The sequence below is a fragment of the Neolamprologus multifasciatus genome, chromosome 9 (assembly GCF_963576455.1).
Source record: "Neolamprologus multifasciatus chromosome 9, fNeoMul1.2, whole genome shotgun sequence".
Lineage (NCBI taxonomy): Eukaryota > Metazoa > Chordata > Actinopteri > Cichliformes > Cichlidae > Neolamprologus > Neolamprologus multifasciatus.
In genome coordinates, this window is record NC_140447.1 from 7774897 (window position 1) to 7792231 (window position 17335).

The 17335-nt window shown below is 40.3% G+C and overlaps 1 long non-coding RNA gene across 1 annotated transcript; it reads left to right on the top strand.

Annotated features, from left to right (window-relative positions):
- The first annotated feature begins 3869 nt into the window (after nucleotides 1-3869).
- LOC146510965 (uncharacterized) lies at nucleotides 3870-15686 on the top strand. The gene is made up of 2 exons (XR_014876134.1): nucleotides 3870-10602; nucleotides 10822-15686. It is a non-coding gene; the product is annotated as an uncharacterized LOC146510965 (long non-coding RNA).
- Nucleotides 15687-17335: the final 1649 nt, after the last annotated feature.

A 17335-nucleotide genomic window follows, 5' to 3' on the forward strand; every position in this document is an offset into this window, starting at 1 on the left:
CTCAAAGTTGAGGGCCAAACAACCCAGTGGAGACCACCATTGAAGTTTTATAGATCAAACTGTTATTCTTTTCCTTTTGCATTAAAACACCCAGAGTTTTGGTTCGTTGTCAGTGTCTGAGTGCCGACTTACTTTCAACATTTTGGGATATCTAAGATCAGCTGTATAATGCTGCCCAGATCCACTTTGTCTCTCTTTCACTTCTTTATCCTGTCTTTGAGTAATCAGCTCTATACTTCATGGCCAAAGATGCATTATCAAGCTCCCATTTTCTGTCATCTGGAAAATCCCACTGGTCTCACTTTTGTTGAAACCTAAAGAGATAAAGTGAGAAAAGAGAGAACGTGACAGAATCCGATTTGTTCAAGGAGAAGGCCATCTGCGTGCTGGCTGGCCGCAAGGGTGACATCAGCTCATGATTCTGAGTCATTTACACAGCACTGAATGGGAGACATTATTTTGAGTTCTCTTATCGCTAAAGAGATAGCTGATTGATTTTTTAAAAGCTGTGCAGTATTGCTGGATGTTTGGCTGTGCTGGGTATAATGCAGATAGCAAAGATAAAAGACAAGTTTATGTGAACTGGTATTGTCACTTGGCTGCCTGACTTGCAATTTGGATAATCACTTATACTCTTGGGGTGATGATGATGAGGGTTATAACAAGGATGGTTTTGATGGCAGCCTGTTATTCAGCAATTGTCCGTGATTGACTCCAACTGCAAAATCCAACTACTCAGCATCACCGCTGGATTTATTTGGAACAGAAAATGAAGACGAACAGTAAAGTTATTACCTGAATTGTCCAATGTAAACATCCCTAACAGCTCACAGATTGAATTCTTGATAAACTTGGACCAATCATACTTACAGCAGTGGTGCCCACATGCTCTCTTTTTGGGTTTACTTTCAAATAAATTTGTTTATTTAATCTGGCTAAACTCTTGTTTACAGCGTGTCTGATTGTCTGAACCTTCGAGCTCGGTTGCCATCATGTCATCAAACCTGATTTATCCTTTAATAAACAGCACATTCACTTACCTTTATTGTTTTCCTCTTATCCAGCAATATCCCCATCTCACCTCTTCTGCCATTTACTGCAGTGAAGCTTTAGCATATAAGCAACATGTGCTATAGCTTTTCAACATGGTGGAAAGTGCAGTACCCAGTAAAGCTGGTTAGGTGACTGGTGGTAGACTGGTTGACTGCATACTAAGAATGTCTGCGAGTTTGTGGCTGCAAGATGGGCACCCAAGGCTCTCTGTGTTCACTAAATGATAGCCTTGGCTTTCACTATCGCTGCAGGCCTGGCCATCACATCAGATCATGACTTCAGCTCATCAGTTCTGCTCTTAAGATGTTTTTATAACCACTTGAGTGAAAAGCAAAATACAAGGTTTTTCTTTCACCATTAAACATTTTCAGATAGTCTATGCCGTGCCGATTCACATTCTGCAGTGTTATCGCATGGTGTTTCATTAAACTAGGAATGCTGCTGTACAAGGCCACAAGGCCATTAGGCAATGCAAACCATTCCTGTGGCAGATAGGCACCAGATGAAAGCCTTCCAAAGTGTAATAAAGGCAGCACTGGGAAGAATTTTAGATATCTTTATCATTCTCATATTGTCCCTGCTGTTTCCTCTTTCAAGTTCCCCCCTGTCCTCCCCCTCTGCAATTACTTCTCATCCCCCTCAAAATGTGGTTTAGGTGCTGGTTCAACTTAAAATGTCACATTAGAGCAGGAAGAGGGCAACATCAGTGGGAAAACTGACGTGACCACTAACATTTGAAACAAGATGTCAGATAAAGGTAGACACACTTCAGAACAGTTGCCGCTCTCGTGCCTGATGCGTCTAGCCTGAAACAACCTTGCACTGATAAGTCCTGACTGCTGTTTTGGTTAGTCATTAATTCTGGCCATGACGTAACAGCTCCCAGAGATGTGGTGCACTCTGGAAAATGAACGCAATGATGTAAGGTGAGCTTCATACTGTGGTAGATGGTGTTATGTATGTTTTCATTTAACCTTGTTTGGCCAAAATGGGGGCATTGTGAGGGGAGGAAGCATTTATAAATGCCTCCAAATGTTCACAGCCAACCCTGCCGCTGCTGCCTTTTTCTAATCTTCTTCTTCTAGCTGTTTGCAGGGAACAAATGAACATCTGGAGTGAATTCAGAAGGTACCTTAAATTTACAAAAGACAAAGTGACTGCATCACACACATGTACCTCAGACTGTTATCACTTGGTAACAATGGATATCCATATTTTCTATCTAAATAGAAGAAAATAGAAAGTGCACTCAAAGCTGAAGAGATTGAAGGTACTACTTTTCTGACATCCTCCACCGAGTAGGACTTTACTAACCAAACCATCTGTGATTGGTTCCCCTTCATGCTATTTGTGTGTAATGAGGTCCACCTCTTACTTCATCTCCCCAATTGACCCATTAAAGCTATTCACCATTTAAGAGTAACATCAGTTGTCACAGTCAATGATTTCTCATAGATTTTATTGACTTTAACATTTTACAAAGCCTCATCTTTCCTCGACTCATTTTCATAAATGTGGACATCATCTTTGAGAATCATCCCGTCACAAGTAATATTTGTTGGACTCAGTCACAGCACAAACTGATTCACTGTCTCCAAGAATCGTCCAACACCACAGCCAAGAATGTAGTGGCCTGTAAGGCTAAACGGGGCTCAGCCAGTTAGCTGGGATCATCAACATTTTTCAACATTGTTAGTTCTGTAAAGAAAAAGAGAGTATTTTGTTTATTGTGGTCAACATACTTTAGCTGCTCACTAGATGGAGGTTATATGTAACCTGTCCTTGAATTTACCTCTACATGCGGGCTGTCATTCTGGGCATATAAAATGTAACTCAACCAAAATTTATCCCAAACCACTCTGACCACTCTCTTCTTAACAGCACCTGTGTGTTTTTCCCTTTTCCCTTTATCATATTTAGAGGGCCGCAGCTCATTTCTGACTATTCTCTTTAACTTGATGTTGTGGTTCTCTTTTGGCTCCTTTGTTTCTTTTCATCACCAGAGGATGCTGATTATAGTGGTGGATTTCACCTAGGTGAGAGATTGTCTTCTTTTGTCTTCTTGCCTTCTCTTCCCTCCAAATGTGGTCATTTCACTGTTACATTAAAAATCAGGACAGTGGCCAAGTACTAGAGTTTTGTTTATTCTCCATGAATCTTTCATATATCATCTTCTAAGAACTATTAGGTCTATAAATGCTGAACAAAGAAAGAGTAACCATTAAAAAAATCTTTGACCTGTTCTTCTAACTCTCAGAGCGTTATAATTCACTTGGACTCTGTCATAAAAACATAAAGTGTAGTTTTGTACTTTCTCACTATGCTGTGCTATTTGTGCTCCCATGCTGACAGCATGAGTGCACTGGCAGATCATGTCATGGATTTGCAGTATGTAGTTATCCTGTTCTGCCTCTGCTGTGGGTCTGAGGACTTCTTTGAGAGGTTCTGGTTGGAGTTGCCTTAAAAGAAAGGTTTGTGTGCTTCGCTGCATTGTGGAGGTCCAGATGAAGGTCGGTCTTGTTGATGTGGTTCCAGTCAGACGTAATGACAATTACCATGGCCCACTTTAGTTCTGCAACCCGTTCCAGAGAGCTGCTTCCAATTCCCTGTCCCATACAGAAAATGTTTCCCATCGTGTTTTTATTACCACTGTCATTTTTCTTACAAATCATAAGGTATCGTCCTTCTAGAGGACCACAGACCATCCGAGCTGGCTCATGTGCAAATCTATCTAGTCATTTCTCTCTACTTTGTCTTTCCTTCTCTTTATATCTAATTTTGTCTATATGCAGATGAGGTCAAGAGGTGAACTGGCCTGAGAACTCTCCTTGCACATTACAACATTTAGACTCCAGATTTCACAGGATATCCAGAGCACACGCAAGTTTAAATACTAAGTTTGAGCCATGTCTGCCAAGCTCAACCAGGGTCACTCCCAAAGCCAAACTCTGCCAGACATTATTGCATTTTTTTACCAACTCTTTTCTGTCCCCTTGAGGCGTGCCCTCTCTGTCACCCTGCCTACTCCATGAGGTCAGTGACCTAACCCTCTCCTCTTCCTCCTAAGTACCCAAACAACATCCAGGACTGTAGGGTTAGCAGCATTTCTTGAGTCCAGCAGCCCAGAACGAGGTTTAAATGAAATGAGAGAACCTCAGGAGAAGAAGTAAAAAATAGTGAGTTATAATAACATCTTTTCTAGGAGAGTACTTGCTGCATGGCTTTTCAGCCTGTTGGATGTGGTTGTATGATTTAAAGTTGGCCTGTCCCTAAAAGTTTGAAATCTTAGAACTTACAGATGCTTTTGCAATGCTGCTGAGGTTGCATGGGGAAATAAAGGAGTGGGAGGGGGCGGCAGTTGTTGTCCTTAGTTTTTGGTTTGTTTTCTCTCCATGCCTCTCAATGATGCAACGTCTGTAAGGTCCATTGCCAGAGAAATTCTTGAGCACTACTTTAGGATGAACAGATTCCTGATTTTACAGCCAGCGAACTTGAGAATGAAATCTTTTTAGTAAGCATTGTTAAGAGGCTATTATAGTCACTGAGGGTTTTAAAGACAACTTTTGACATTTAAATTCTGTCCTCTGTAGTATGGATAAGTAGGTACAGTCATATTTCACATTGCATAGTTGGGAAGTGTCCCTAGAATCCCTCGAATCAGACACGGCGAACAGACTGGGGCTGGGATATCCATCAGTACCTCACAATCAAATTATGAAAGCTATGGAAAAAATTGAGAAGTGTTATAAACTAAAAAAAAATCAAAATGAGATGAGTTCATCAGGGTGCAGGTTCAATTGTTGTGGGTGGGTAGGAGCCAGTACATTGGAATTAGTGATTTTTTCCTACAGTTTGTGTCCAAATGCAGAGCAGCCTCACTTCATAAGAATTAAATGATATGCAATTTAATGAATGGCCAACATTTGGATACAATCATAGCAGGTATATGCACTGGCCAGACAGCCGTGCTTTTATCATTCTTAACAACCCAACCATTCCGCCCGTCCAAAGAGTCGGAAAAGAGACATGGGATTTTGTTTCCCCTAGGCTTTGTTGTATGGCATCTTTTCCGTCTGAACATTAGACTGATGAGACAAACAGGAAAGCAGGCATTAAGTCTCAGAACTTTTGGAACTCAAAGGTCCCTTTTGGCTTGTTGATAGCAGCTTCAAGGTCCTCAGTTAAAGCAGAAATGCTTGTGTGTGTGTGTGTTGATGTGCATGTGTGAGTGGGCTTTGTGTTTTATTATTATTTTTGAACACATAAGGTATCAAGCATCATTCGTAGATAGGAGATTCCTGTACCCAAAGAGCTATGGGATTAGATGGAGGGGAAAAACAAATACCGTTCAGCACAAATGGATCTCTTGCAGCCAAAAGTTTTCAACAGTATTCCACCATACAAGTCTGTAATACTTGGGCTGGTTACTACTTTTTAGATGCTTAGTGCAAGGGCTATGGAAACCTTGCAGAATGTGTTTTCCCCAGATAACACCGTTAATGACTTGAGCACCATGGATTGCTACATATTTTAAATGTCATGCCAACAGAATTCTCACTTTGAGTCTCTTCATTCTAACTGTTAAAGGAGTAGCACATAAACCGAATGTGCAGGTACTAGGGCTGCACGATTTTGCATAAAATGAGAAGATTTTTTTGCTTAGAATTGAGATCACGATTCTCTCACGATTTTCTTTTCCAATATAAATATTTATAGCGCTTATTAACTGCAAATCAACTTTGTAACAGTTGAGACTGAACATAAAAACAATAAATAAACATAAAAACAACAAATGTCTCACATTTTGTCGTTTCCGCAAAATGTTGTACTGCTTGAAATTCTGTCGCCACCGTTGCTCGACACTGCGTGTATAGAGCAGGTAGTGCAACAATAGAAAAATAGTTGCGGTACGGCACTGCGTAGCGTTTGTCTAGGGTGTTGATCATTTTCCTAAATCCCTCGTTTTGCACAGTGTTGATGGGAGCTATATCTTTGGTCAGGTGATAAGTAACAGCCTCCGTAATTTCTTTGTGCCTGCGGGAGTTCGACGTGTATAGGGAAGCGCTGTATAAGGTTATTATTGATGTTTGGGTGGTTGACCGGGACGGATTTTCTCCAGTCACTTTCTCGTCATCCCTGACGTGCTCTCCGTTGTTTTTTCCCTGCTAATTTTAGCAGCCAGCTTCTGTATCACGTGGTATAAGGCTCCGCCCTTGTCATTTGTTGAGCAGGAAGAGTGAGCGCTTGTTTTCATGCAGATTACGTCCCGGATCAAAATGCGGTACAATCGTCGTCTTTTTTTTTTAATTTTTTTTTAATCATTGTCATTTGGAAATGAGATCGCACATAAGTATGAATTGAGATCGCGATTTTCTAACGATTAATCGTGCAGCCCTAGTAGGTACCATATTAGCATACCATAGAGTGCTGTTGGAAATTTAGAGATCTTAAACTAGTTTAATGATCATCCTTAGTTGGCCGCCCACATCAAGCAACTGTATTTTAACAATTGATCTTAATGTAAATCTACCGAAATCTGCGTATGCTTTTTCAAGATAGTCTAGCATGCTTACCTTATGGAAGCAAAGCAAACTGATAAGTTGAACTGAGCACTTCTTCTGTCTCCAGGCTGTTGTATGTTTGTCATGAGCAGTACCACTCCTCTTCCCTGTAGACACTGTTGGGCAGAGGTGACAAAAGTGAAAACATTTTGTACTTAAGTAGAAGTACAGATGATAGTGTTGACAAATACTTCAGTAAAAGTTGAAGTACTGATTCAGCTTCTTTACTCAAGTAAAAGTAAAAGTTACCCGCTTTGAAATGTACTCAAAATAAGAAAATAAAAAGTTGCTCTTTGGAGGAAGTTTCTATCCCCTGTTTTTGGCAAAGCTAACTCAGCCTTGTGCTATATTTATATAATAATAAAATAATATCAGTAGATGGGAATACAAACTTTTTTCAGTCTAAACTTTAATTGTAATAAATGTATTCAGCTTGAATCAGTTAGGTAGGACATGAGCAGAGAAGAAGAAGGCAAATTGTAAAAAAATATATCTATTTTCTGTTGCCTACATTTACTTTGCCTCTAGACAGTAGAAAAGAGATGAATGTGGGGTTCGGCAGGTTGTAATGGTTGTAATGGCTCAGTGTGGGGGAAAAAAAATCACAGCTCACAATAACTTTTATTGAGAGCTGCAGTAGATTTTCTTAATGTGCTTAATGGCTGTGCTCCATCACAGTACACCAATCAAACCTATTTATCCTGCACTAACCCGCAGAGGATTTTCATGCAGCCTTTTAATAACACAGTTAGTCTACCTCAGTTTGTTTTGCAGAATGTTTCACAATATAGAAAAAAAACATCACATGTACAGACATGTTTGACATATTTGATTTAAAAACACGAGGACTTACATGTAAGCTTTAGATTTTCAGTTTATCAAACCCCACTGAGCAGCCTTACCTTTAAATCTAACCTCTCTTCTCCCTCTCCTCTCCTCTCCTGTCCTGTCTTTCTCCATCTCTGAGATAACTTAGCTCTCTTTCTTCTATCCCTGTGAAATACAGCAGCTGGACCTTTAGCTAGCAACACACTGTGAGACAAACCGCACGCAAACAGTTTTTGTGTTTGCTGACGTTTTTAGAAACCCTGCATTTGAAATCACTTGCCGCACCATGTTACACATCAATGCTCACTCGTCTTCTATAGCAGCGGTCCCCAACCTTTTTTGCGCCACGGACCGGTTTATACCCGACAATATTTTCATGGACCGGCCTTTAAGGTGCCGCGGATAAATACAACAAAATAAAACTAGTACCGGTACCGAAAAAAAGAAGATTTATTCATAACACACGTGAAAAGACCAAGGAAAACCGAGTAAACGATAAAAACGACAACAAAATAACGCTGAAAACCGATAAAAACCCTGAAAACTATACATTTCACACCTGAGCCTCAGGGACCAACTGAGGGGTTGGGGACCGCTCCTCTATAGGAAGAAGAAAGTACAGATATTTGTTTAAAAAAGGAGGGAGCAAAAGTAAAAAGTTGTCAGAAAAAATAACTACTCAAGTAAAGTACAGATACCTGAAAATTCTACTTAAGTACAATAACAGAGTATTTGCACTTTGTTACTTCCTATCTTTGTTGTTGGAAAAATAATGGCTGACAGTGTGGAAAGCATCACTCCCATGCCTAGATGACTACCATGCATCCTCCTGAATCCCCTCTGATCAGGCCAGTAATAGGGACACATAATAATGCAGACAGAGCTGGTAATGCTTCCCACATTTGGTACCCACAAACACTAAACCGCAGCGCGTGGCATATAGCCGAGAGCATAAAACACACTTAATCCCCAGCTGCCGTGCCTAGCTAATTCTGTAGATATTGTCTCTGTTAGTCCTGAAGACAGAGGGCCCATGCTGGCAGAGCCAGGATGGCACTGAAGTTGTCAGCACAGTCTCCTATAATTAGGCCATTCACCTTAAAGGACACTGAAACAGGTGGTTTCATGATGAGACATTCCTCTCTGCTTCACACTTTTTCTGTCTCTCACTTTACACAAAACCAAGTTTGATTGGAGGCAAAATATCCCTTTTTATTCTTCATAGTTTTGTCATCTTGCTGATCGCCTACGCGTGACGCCTGGAAGACCTGATGTATTATTGTATCGTTCTCAGGGTTCTCCTCTTTCAGATACCCGATGGCAGATGTTTGCCGTAAGTCTTTTTCAGTCATCTGTTATTTTTTTTATGAACATTCGTCTTACTTTACTGTACTTATCTTTTGTTACTGTTGCAGTCATTTACCTTTTATAGTTGCGGGGTCGTAGCCATTCACAGGATGTTGATGTCCGAGTGGGCAGTTTGTAATCACTGCTTGCTGAAGCCTCCGGGTGCTTTCTTTACATGCACGCTAAATTTCCTACGTGGCTGTAAGACATTATCACACTGGAAAATGGGCTTGAAGGACTGTAGGCGGCATCCAAGGAACTGTGTGTATGTATCTGTGTGCAAGTGTGCGTCGTCCCAGCTTGTGTTTATACTGTGTTAAATATGCTCATCTTGTTTCCTTCACTTTTTTGTGCTTCTATTTTGCTGAAAGGGCTTTGAATCAAAGTGCTTTTGTGTGCATGTGTGTGTGTGTCTGAAAAGAGAAAGACTGAAAGAAAATAATACATTTATATGTGTGTTTATACAAGTTTTCAGTTGCAGTTCTGGCAATTTACCCAGTCATGGGCTGGTGCACACCATTAGAAGGTGCGTGTGTATGGAACTTAAGCAAGGAAACTTTAACTCCATACCCCAAGACATTCAATGCTCTTTTGCAGAAAAACACACAAGGACACTATCACTTCTAAGCTCTCAATCTTTCAAAATCCAAAACATAACAACATATTTGATTTGACCTGTCAAACCATTAAAAGAGGTATCAGAACTTTGTGCCAATTGTGTCATGAATTCCTTTCCTCTTAGTAACTCGATCATGTTTGGATCATCTTATGAGGCTTTCCATAACAAATGAGCAAGCTTCATTTAACCTGACTTGTTCCAAAATGTGGAGCACATTCATTTCCATCCTCTCTTTGTAATACTGTCTCCATTTTTAAGGAAGACAGGATAGTTGTTGTTGGTTTGTAATTAGAGAGTATGTCAGTGAGTGCAAGAGGGAGGAGAGACTGCACTCCACCCACCTTCTGTTTGTGAGCAGCAGCCAATCAGAACAAAGTTGGTCTGACTTTAGTTGTCTTCAATTCAGTTTTATATATACAGTGGGAAATTACAACAATGGTCTCCTCAAAATGCTTTATATCATAAGGTAAAAACTCTGCAAAAGCAGAGAAACCCCAGCAATCAGATGTTTCCTTGAGCAAGCAATGGGAAGGAAAAACTCAATTTAAACAAAATGTCAGGCGAGATGAAGAGAAACTAATATGGGAGAAATGTGGTGTCTCTTTCTAGTCCTTGACAGTGCTCTTAGTGCAGCATTCTGTATCAGATGAATGCTTCTCAGGGAGCTTTTAGAGCAACTCTGTAATACAATAATCCAGCCTAGAAGTCATAAATGCATGAATTAGTTTTTCAGCATCAGTCTGAGAGAGAATGTTCCTAATTTTAGAGATATTGTGAAAGTGCAAGAAGTCAGTCCTACATTTTGTTTAGTATGCACACTGAAGGACATATTCTGGTCACTCCAAGATCCCCCACAGTGATACTGAAAGCCAAAGTAATGCCATCCAGAATAAGTATCTGGTTAGACACCATATTTCTCAGATTTTTAGGGTCGAGTACAATTACCTTGATTTTCTTGTAGTTTAACAGTGTGTGAATGGGTGGATGACTGGATGTGTAAAGCGCTTTGGGGTCCTTAGGGACTAGTAAAGCGCTATACCAGGGTTCTGCAACCTTTTACACCCAAAGAGCCACTTGGACCCGGTTTCCACGCAAAAGAAAACACTGGGAGCCGCAAATAGTTTTTGGAATCTGAAATGAAGATAACACTGTATATATTGTTTTTTACTTTTATGCTTTGTGTGAACAACTAAAGTAAGTAAAGTTTATTTATTAAGCGCTTTTCACAGACAGGCAGCCACAAAGCGCTGTACACAAATATTAAAATAAACAATACAATCAATAGACATTATACACAATGTAAAGATCAAATGTAAATAATGTAAAGAATATAAAATACGTAGATCAACAAAAGGCTTGTTTGAACAGAAAAGTTTTGAACTGCTTTTTAAAAGAATCCACAGAGCAAATTAGCTGTGTTTCTTATGAAATCCATGAAGTGCTACAGAGAAAATTACATTTTATTTATGTAATTAACACATTTTGAACTCTTAAAGAAATATAACAAAAGGAAAGACACCAACCTGAACTAAAATGATCCATGTAGCAAACAAAAACTGTTGTGAACCGTCACCCTTATATCGCCTTTGGGCTTTTGGAGCCTTGACCTGACTTTTAAAAAGTAATTGGAAAAAAAGCACAATGCTGCTAAAAAAAATAGATATTTACAAAATTCTGCCTAAATATGTATTTTACCTGGTTAATGTGTGTGGTGGGGCGTGGTCTGCAGCGCCGCTGCAGGGGAGTCGGACGCACCTGAGCGGCGCCCGCAATCACGCCTCGCCACCTTAAAGTCTGTGCTCTCTCTGCTGTTGTGTTGTCGGGCTGTGAGCTGAAAAGCTACAGCCGGCTGTATGCGTACAGCAACTGTGTGTGAAAAGTGGTCAGTAAAGAGATGCTGAAAAGCATGTTCATGCAAACATCGTCGGGTCTGCCGTGATATGTTTACAATAAGACTTATGGTCCCGACCGCTGCGCACAGCGTCTGCAGATCGGGGCTTTCATCTTTACGCAGGACTGTAAGCTGCCATCTGTGAGGCGTGAGCGGTGTTTGTTTTAACATAGTTCACGGTGGAGAACAGCTGCTGACATAATGTGGATCCGAAGATCCATAACTGGCCTACCTGGGGTCGAAAGTCTCCATAAATGCACGGCGTTTTGGCGGGTATACCGGCTTCCGCGAGTGTGACGCTTATTTTGAGCGATGAAAAAATAATAAGATATAATTTTATTTTTATATTTCAAAATCACAATAATCTTCCAATTTAGAACTACAAGTTAAAAAAAGAACTAAACACAAATAAAATACACTTCAGCTAAATACTTCTAATTTATTTTCTCAAACCACCGGGAGCCGTAGTATAAGGACTAAAGAGCCGCAGGTTGCCGACCCCTGCGCTATACAAATACAGACCATTTTACCATTTTTAACTTGCTGGTGTGTGTCATTTGGCTTCACAGACAGAAAAAGCTGTGTATCAACTGCATAGCAAGGAAAATACATGCGATGGCATCTGTGAAGTGAAGCATGTATAATGTAAATGGTCCCAACACAGATACTTAACCGTGGTGTGTAATGAAGATTCTCCATTTGCACGAACAAATTCAAAGTCTAATACATAGATAAGACTCAAACCTAAGAGAGGGAGCTAAAATATCTTTTTTATCAGTAAATCTGAGTAGCGCTAGATTGGTGAGAGATGGCTAAACTCTGTACACCTGCTTACCCTGTTGAAAAGTAGCAGCAGCTTCCTTGCCTTGCCTGAGCCAACGACAAGGAAGCTTGACAGACAGAATTCATTATTTTAGAGTATTACTTAAATCCTAATTAGCCAGTAGTGTGTATATACAATCCCAAATGATTGTCCAGCGTGAGTTTTTGTGCTAGAACTTTCTACTTGCTTTCAATAGTATATCACTAACACTAAACTCCTGGTGTTTATTGTAATGATGTCAACCTTGTGGATATTAGTTTCAGTTTGATGTCTTTACAGGAGAAATGCAGATGAGCGGTGTATGTTTTCCACTGTGTGGCAGAGGGTAATATTCCCCGGGTAGGAGGGTGGTGGTCTGATGGTGCTGAATGACTAGATTAACCACAGAAGAAATGGCAGTGACTGCATAAGCCACATCTTGCCCACAGTGGAACAAAGTCTGCCCTAGATGTTCAGTGTAACACAATATGCACACTCCTACATATACACACACTTATGCAAAAACACTTTTATTCTGTTTCGGTGACTTACAGCGTGTTTCATTTGTAACTCAGCGTAGGTCCGCAGCTCCATCTCTTATTAAGGAGCTGTTTGGAAAAGAACAAACTGAGAGAAAAATGCAGACTCTTTGTATTCGCTACTTGTCTGCACAGCCCCACAGTGGTTTGAGAATGTTGTGGAAAGTATTAAGGAGGTGGGTTTCAGGAGCTGTCTCAACTCCCAATTCCTCTTTCAGTCCATAATTTTCATGCTGGCTTAATTTCACTCCAGCATATTGCATCATATCTTTGAGTTCAACGAATACTGATTAAAATCTGAAATAGTAACAATGAATGGCAACAAGCGCAGCTAAGACATTTGATGTCCTGGCTTTAGGAGACTTCCTCTTTTGCTCCAAATGACATCTTGTGATAAATATGAAACCATAGTTCTCAAATTAGGGGTAAATGCCTCGTTTTGATACTGTCGTAGAAAATCAGATCAAGTTTTTGGATCGGTGTGTTAAGAAGTCTTCGTGACACAAGTTAGAGGACACGGTTAACCAACAACAAATCAGAGATGACAGTTGTTGTAAAGCAGTCTGCACACATGGGGCAACTGTTCCTTTGCAGCCAAACAAAGAGCTCAAAATAACAAATACAAAAGCCGGGTACACAAACAGAATTGCAGTTTTAAAAAATATGGAAATAAAAGACTTGATTCACAGTAAATTCACATTCTGTTGAATAGAATTATAGCTAAAGAAAAGCCTTTTTTTCTTCTTTTTTTTTTAGTTACAGAAATCTTTAGAAGGCAGAAGATCCCACATAAATCTAAGGGTGACTCTTGCCTGCGTTGATTGAAAGCAGTAATGTTTTGTACACAGCAACTGTAAAAACCAAGCCCTTAACATGGCCTCCAAGAGATATGTCTATGCACATTAGCAGAATTAAAATCTGCTACATGTCATCAGGGGAAAATGTGAGTAAAGTGTTTGAGTGTGATATCCAGGGAAACTGTTTGGCTGAGCGTTTCGCTGTACTTCTTTCACCTACAGCAAAGATAGCTGTCATAAAACCGAGCTGCACTGTGCAGTATGAGGTCTTGGACACTTAACTGTGTGGAGGTGTTTGCCAGGACCCTGAAACAACTATAAATTGAAGTGCACAGTATGTGTACGTGTACATATGGTTGTGTTGGATTTTACACAGCTCATAGACACGCTATTGACAGAGAATTCTCTTCTTTTGTATTGTTCCTGTTTTCTCTGTTTGTTTGTTTCCAGTAGGGTTCAGGAGAAGCTGACAAATGCATGTATGAGTCTAAGGCTACGTCCACACGTACACGGGTATTTTTGAAAACGGAGATTTTCCGTTTTCGTTTTAAAAAATAATCCCATCCACACGTAAAGGCAGAAATGAAGGAAAACGCTGCTAGGAACATGCCAAAGCAGCAGGTGGCGATATATTCCTAACCGTGCAGAAATGTTGGCCAATCAGAAGTCTAGAAGCCTCGGTGGGAAAAAGTAAACAAAGCTGGGGCATAGAAGCAGAACCGAGTTGTATGTGTGGAGGGTAGTGATGGGATTTCCGGCTCTTTTTAGAGATCCGGCTCTTTCGGCTCGGCTCACTAAAAAGAGCCGGCTCTTTCGGCTCCGAACCGGCTCTTCAGGTTGTTTTGTTGCTTTAATTATTTAATCATTAACAATAATATAAAATTATGCAGAAAAGGAATTACTAATGTAAAAAAAGTGGTTTTATTTATATATGTTTATATATGGCCCCTAGAGACAAAGCACGTACAAACTCTAAAGCATATACAAACTCCAAAATGCACGTACAAACTCCAAAACACATTTCTAGCGTTTACTGAACTTCCAAAACAGAGCTACCCAGATCACTTAAATTACACAATTGAAAACATGTGTGTATTGTTTGTGTAGTTATAGACAAGCACTCATATTTATTCAAATAATTTAACAAAAAAAGTTAATTTACCTGTTACTACCACACACCAAATCCGGTTGTTAATACTTCCTGGCTTGTGTAGCCACTAGGTAACAAAACCTCAACACTGCACCCTAGAAACCTGGAGCACTTCTGTTGTCATTTGTACGTGTTTTGGAGTTTGTACGTGCTTCTGAGTTTTTACATGTTTTGGAGTTTGTACATGCTTCTGAGTTTTTACGTGTTTTGGAGTTTGTACGTGCTTCTGAGTTTTTACATGTTTTGGAGTTTGTACATGCTTCTGAGTTTTTACGTGTTTTGGAGTTTGTACGTGCTTCTGAGTTTTTACGTGTTTTGGAGTTTGTACGCGCTTCTGAGTTTTTACGTGTTTTGGATTTTTTACGCATTTTGGAGTTTGTACATACTTAGGAGTTTGTACGTGTTTTGGAGTTTGTACGTGCTTTGTCTCTAAGGTCCACCATAAATATACTTTATTTATTCACTCCACATAAAATGTAATAAATACATCATATAATACAAAAAACAACTATTTACATTTTAAACTTTTAACTATTTAAATTTTCAGCTTTTTCCTTTTAAACAAATTTAACGTGAAACAACACAAAACACTGCAAACCACAACACAATTAAATATAAATTAAAATATTAAAACAAAAAGAAGATGCACATTCTCTGTCATACGGGCCTGCATGATTTCTGAATCCTTTATCATCTGCAACTGAAAATAGTGGATGATTACTATACCTTTCTAATGTGACGTTGTTGTCCCTCACTCTCTTTCTCTCTGGCTCTGCTCCTGTGCTACTGCGAGTGTAACTAACGCCCCTCCCCCCCTCTGCCCAGCGCAAAGTACAGGCCGCGCATGCGGAGTTAAGCGGAAAAAAGGGCGAGAGAGAGGGTGAGAGAAAGAAAAAAAAAAACTCACGGCTCCCAATAAGGAGCCGGCTCGCGTCGTTCACTTCAAAGAGCCGGCTCTAAGAGCCATTTCGTTCGCGAACGACCCATCACTAGTGGAGGGACAGTAACTGTGTGTGTATATGTAAGCATTTAAACACTGCAGAGAGTACAATTAACAGTAACAGTATTGTAGAAATTCATTTCACCGAAACAATAACGTGGTGCACGGTGTGACGTCAAAAAATGCGCACACCTTTGACGCTGCGTTTTCTCCGTTTTTCTCGTCCACACGTAAATGCAAAAACTGAGTTTTAGAAAATCTTCACCCTGGCCGGAGTTTTTAAAGATCTCCGTTTTCAGTGACCAAAAACGCCGTTTACGTGTGGACGAAAGGTGCAAACGCATAGAAAAATCTGCGTTTTCAAAAATACCCGGGTACGTGTGGACGTAGCCTAAGAAGGGTGATATATATATATTTATAACTTGGTATATATAACTTGTGCCCCTGTATGAGGAGGTCGTCCCGTTCCGAAAATGCAACAGTTCTTAAACTCAATGTCAGTGCTTACCTCACACGCTGTTGCTGTTAGACTTGGCATCACAAAGGCCATAGAATTTAATGAAAATCCTCACCTCCCAGCTCAGTGTCACAAAGAGATGACAGAAACGACTGTGACGTGATGTTGTTGCACCAGAAGCCGAAGGTGGCCCAGTCTCGGCCCCCTGTGACCCTCAAGCCAGAAATTGGTTCTCGCCTGTAGCCATCCTCTTTAATTTAGACTTTTAGCACTGAGTAAAATCGACTGAGCAGACTTCTTATTAACCACTCACACTCTGTGCTTTAATTTACTGCTCCTCGCACTCAATGTCCCTTCAATTTTTTTGAGCCGATGGAATTGTTAACACTTGCCTGGAGGAGTTGGTGTTGCAAAGCCCTCCAAAGTGCTTTTTAACGTGCCAAGGTTTCTCATTTTGTATTTGCGGTTGGGAGACGAATGTTGCCAGCGAATGGTGGAACAATATCCTAAGCCAGGTGCAACAGTAAAAACTCCAGTCTTCCTCAGGACCAACCTGTGCAATCAGGGAGTTCTAGGTTTTTCCACATTTTCCCTTTTTTTTAAGTCTACTTGTAACAAAAAATGACAGGAATGTCCCAGACAGATGGAACAAAACATTTTTTAAATTTTCAGTGTGATTGCCATGATATTTCCATTCATCAAGGTAAGAGATGCACAAGGAATGCGAGCTCTAACATGTGTTCAGGTCTTCAGTTTCTCATTTTAGGCCTTCTATTCCAGCTGCATTTTTTTTTCATGAGGTTAATATAGAAATGAAAACCTCTGGCAGCGAGGTCAACTCTTTTCTTTGCTACACACGCTCTTTCCAGAGTTGTGCTTCCAGCTTGATTGACCGGGCCTTGGTTCACTTAAAGGCGCCACACAGAGCATGGACTTTATCAGGCGTGCTGCTAATTAGCCAGTTTCCTGTCAGCATGTCACAGCCTTACACAGAGGATGCTGAACCTCTCCCACCTGTCACGCTAATGTAAATATTTTCAATTAACCTCCATAATTTGGAGGACATCCTTTGGACAATTTCACACATTACGAAGCAGAGGGCCAAGGCGAGATCTGCTTTATGTTTCTCAGCCTGCCTCTCTTCTTCTTCCTCTCCCTAGGGTCACTTGATTTTTTCGCATTACAAAAATGTTCACCCCAAAGCTTTTCCTCTCAAACTGCTGTTGCCTCTTTCTGTTCAGTGGCAAGACTGTACTCTTCAGCACAAGTTCAACATGTATGTTTAATATTTGAGAAAATCACTTTCTAACAATAGCGTCTGTTCCTTGTTTTATCAAATAAAGTGGATTGT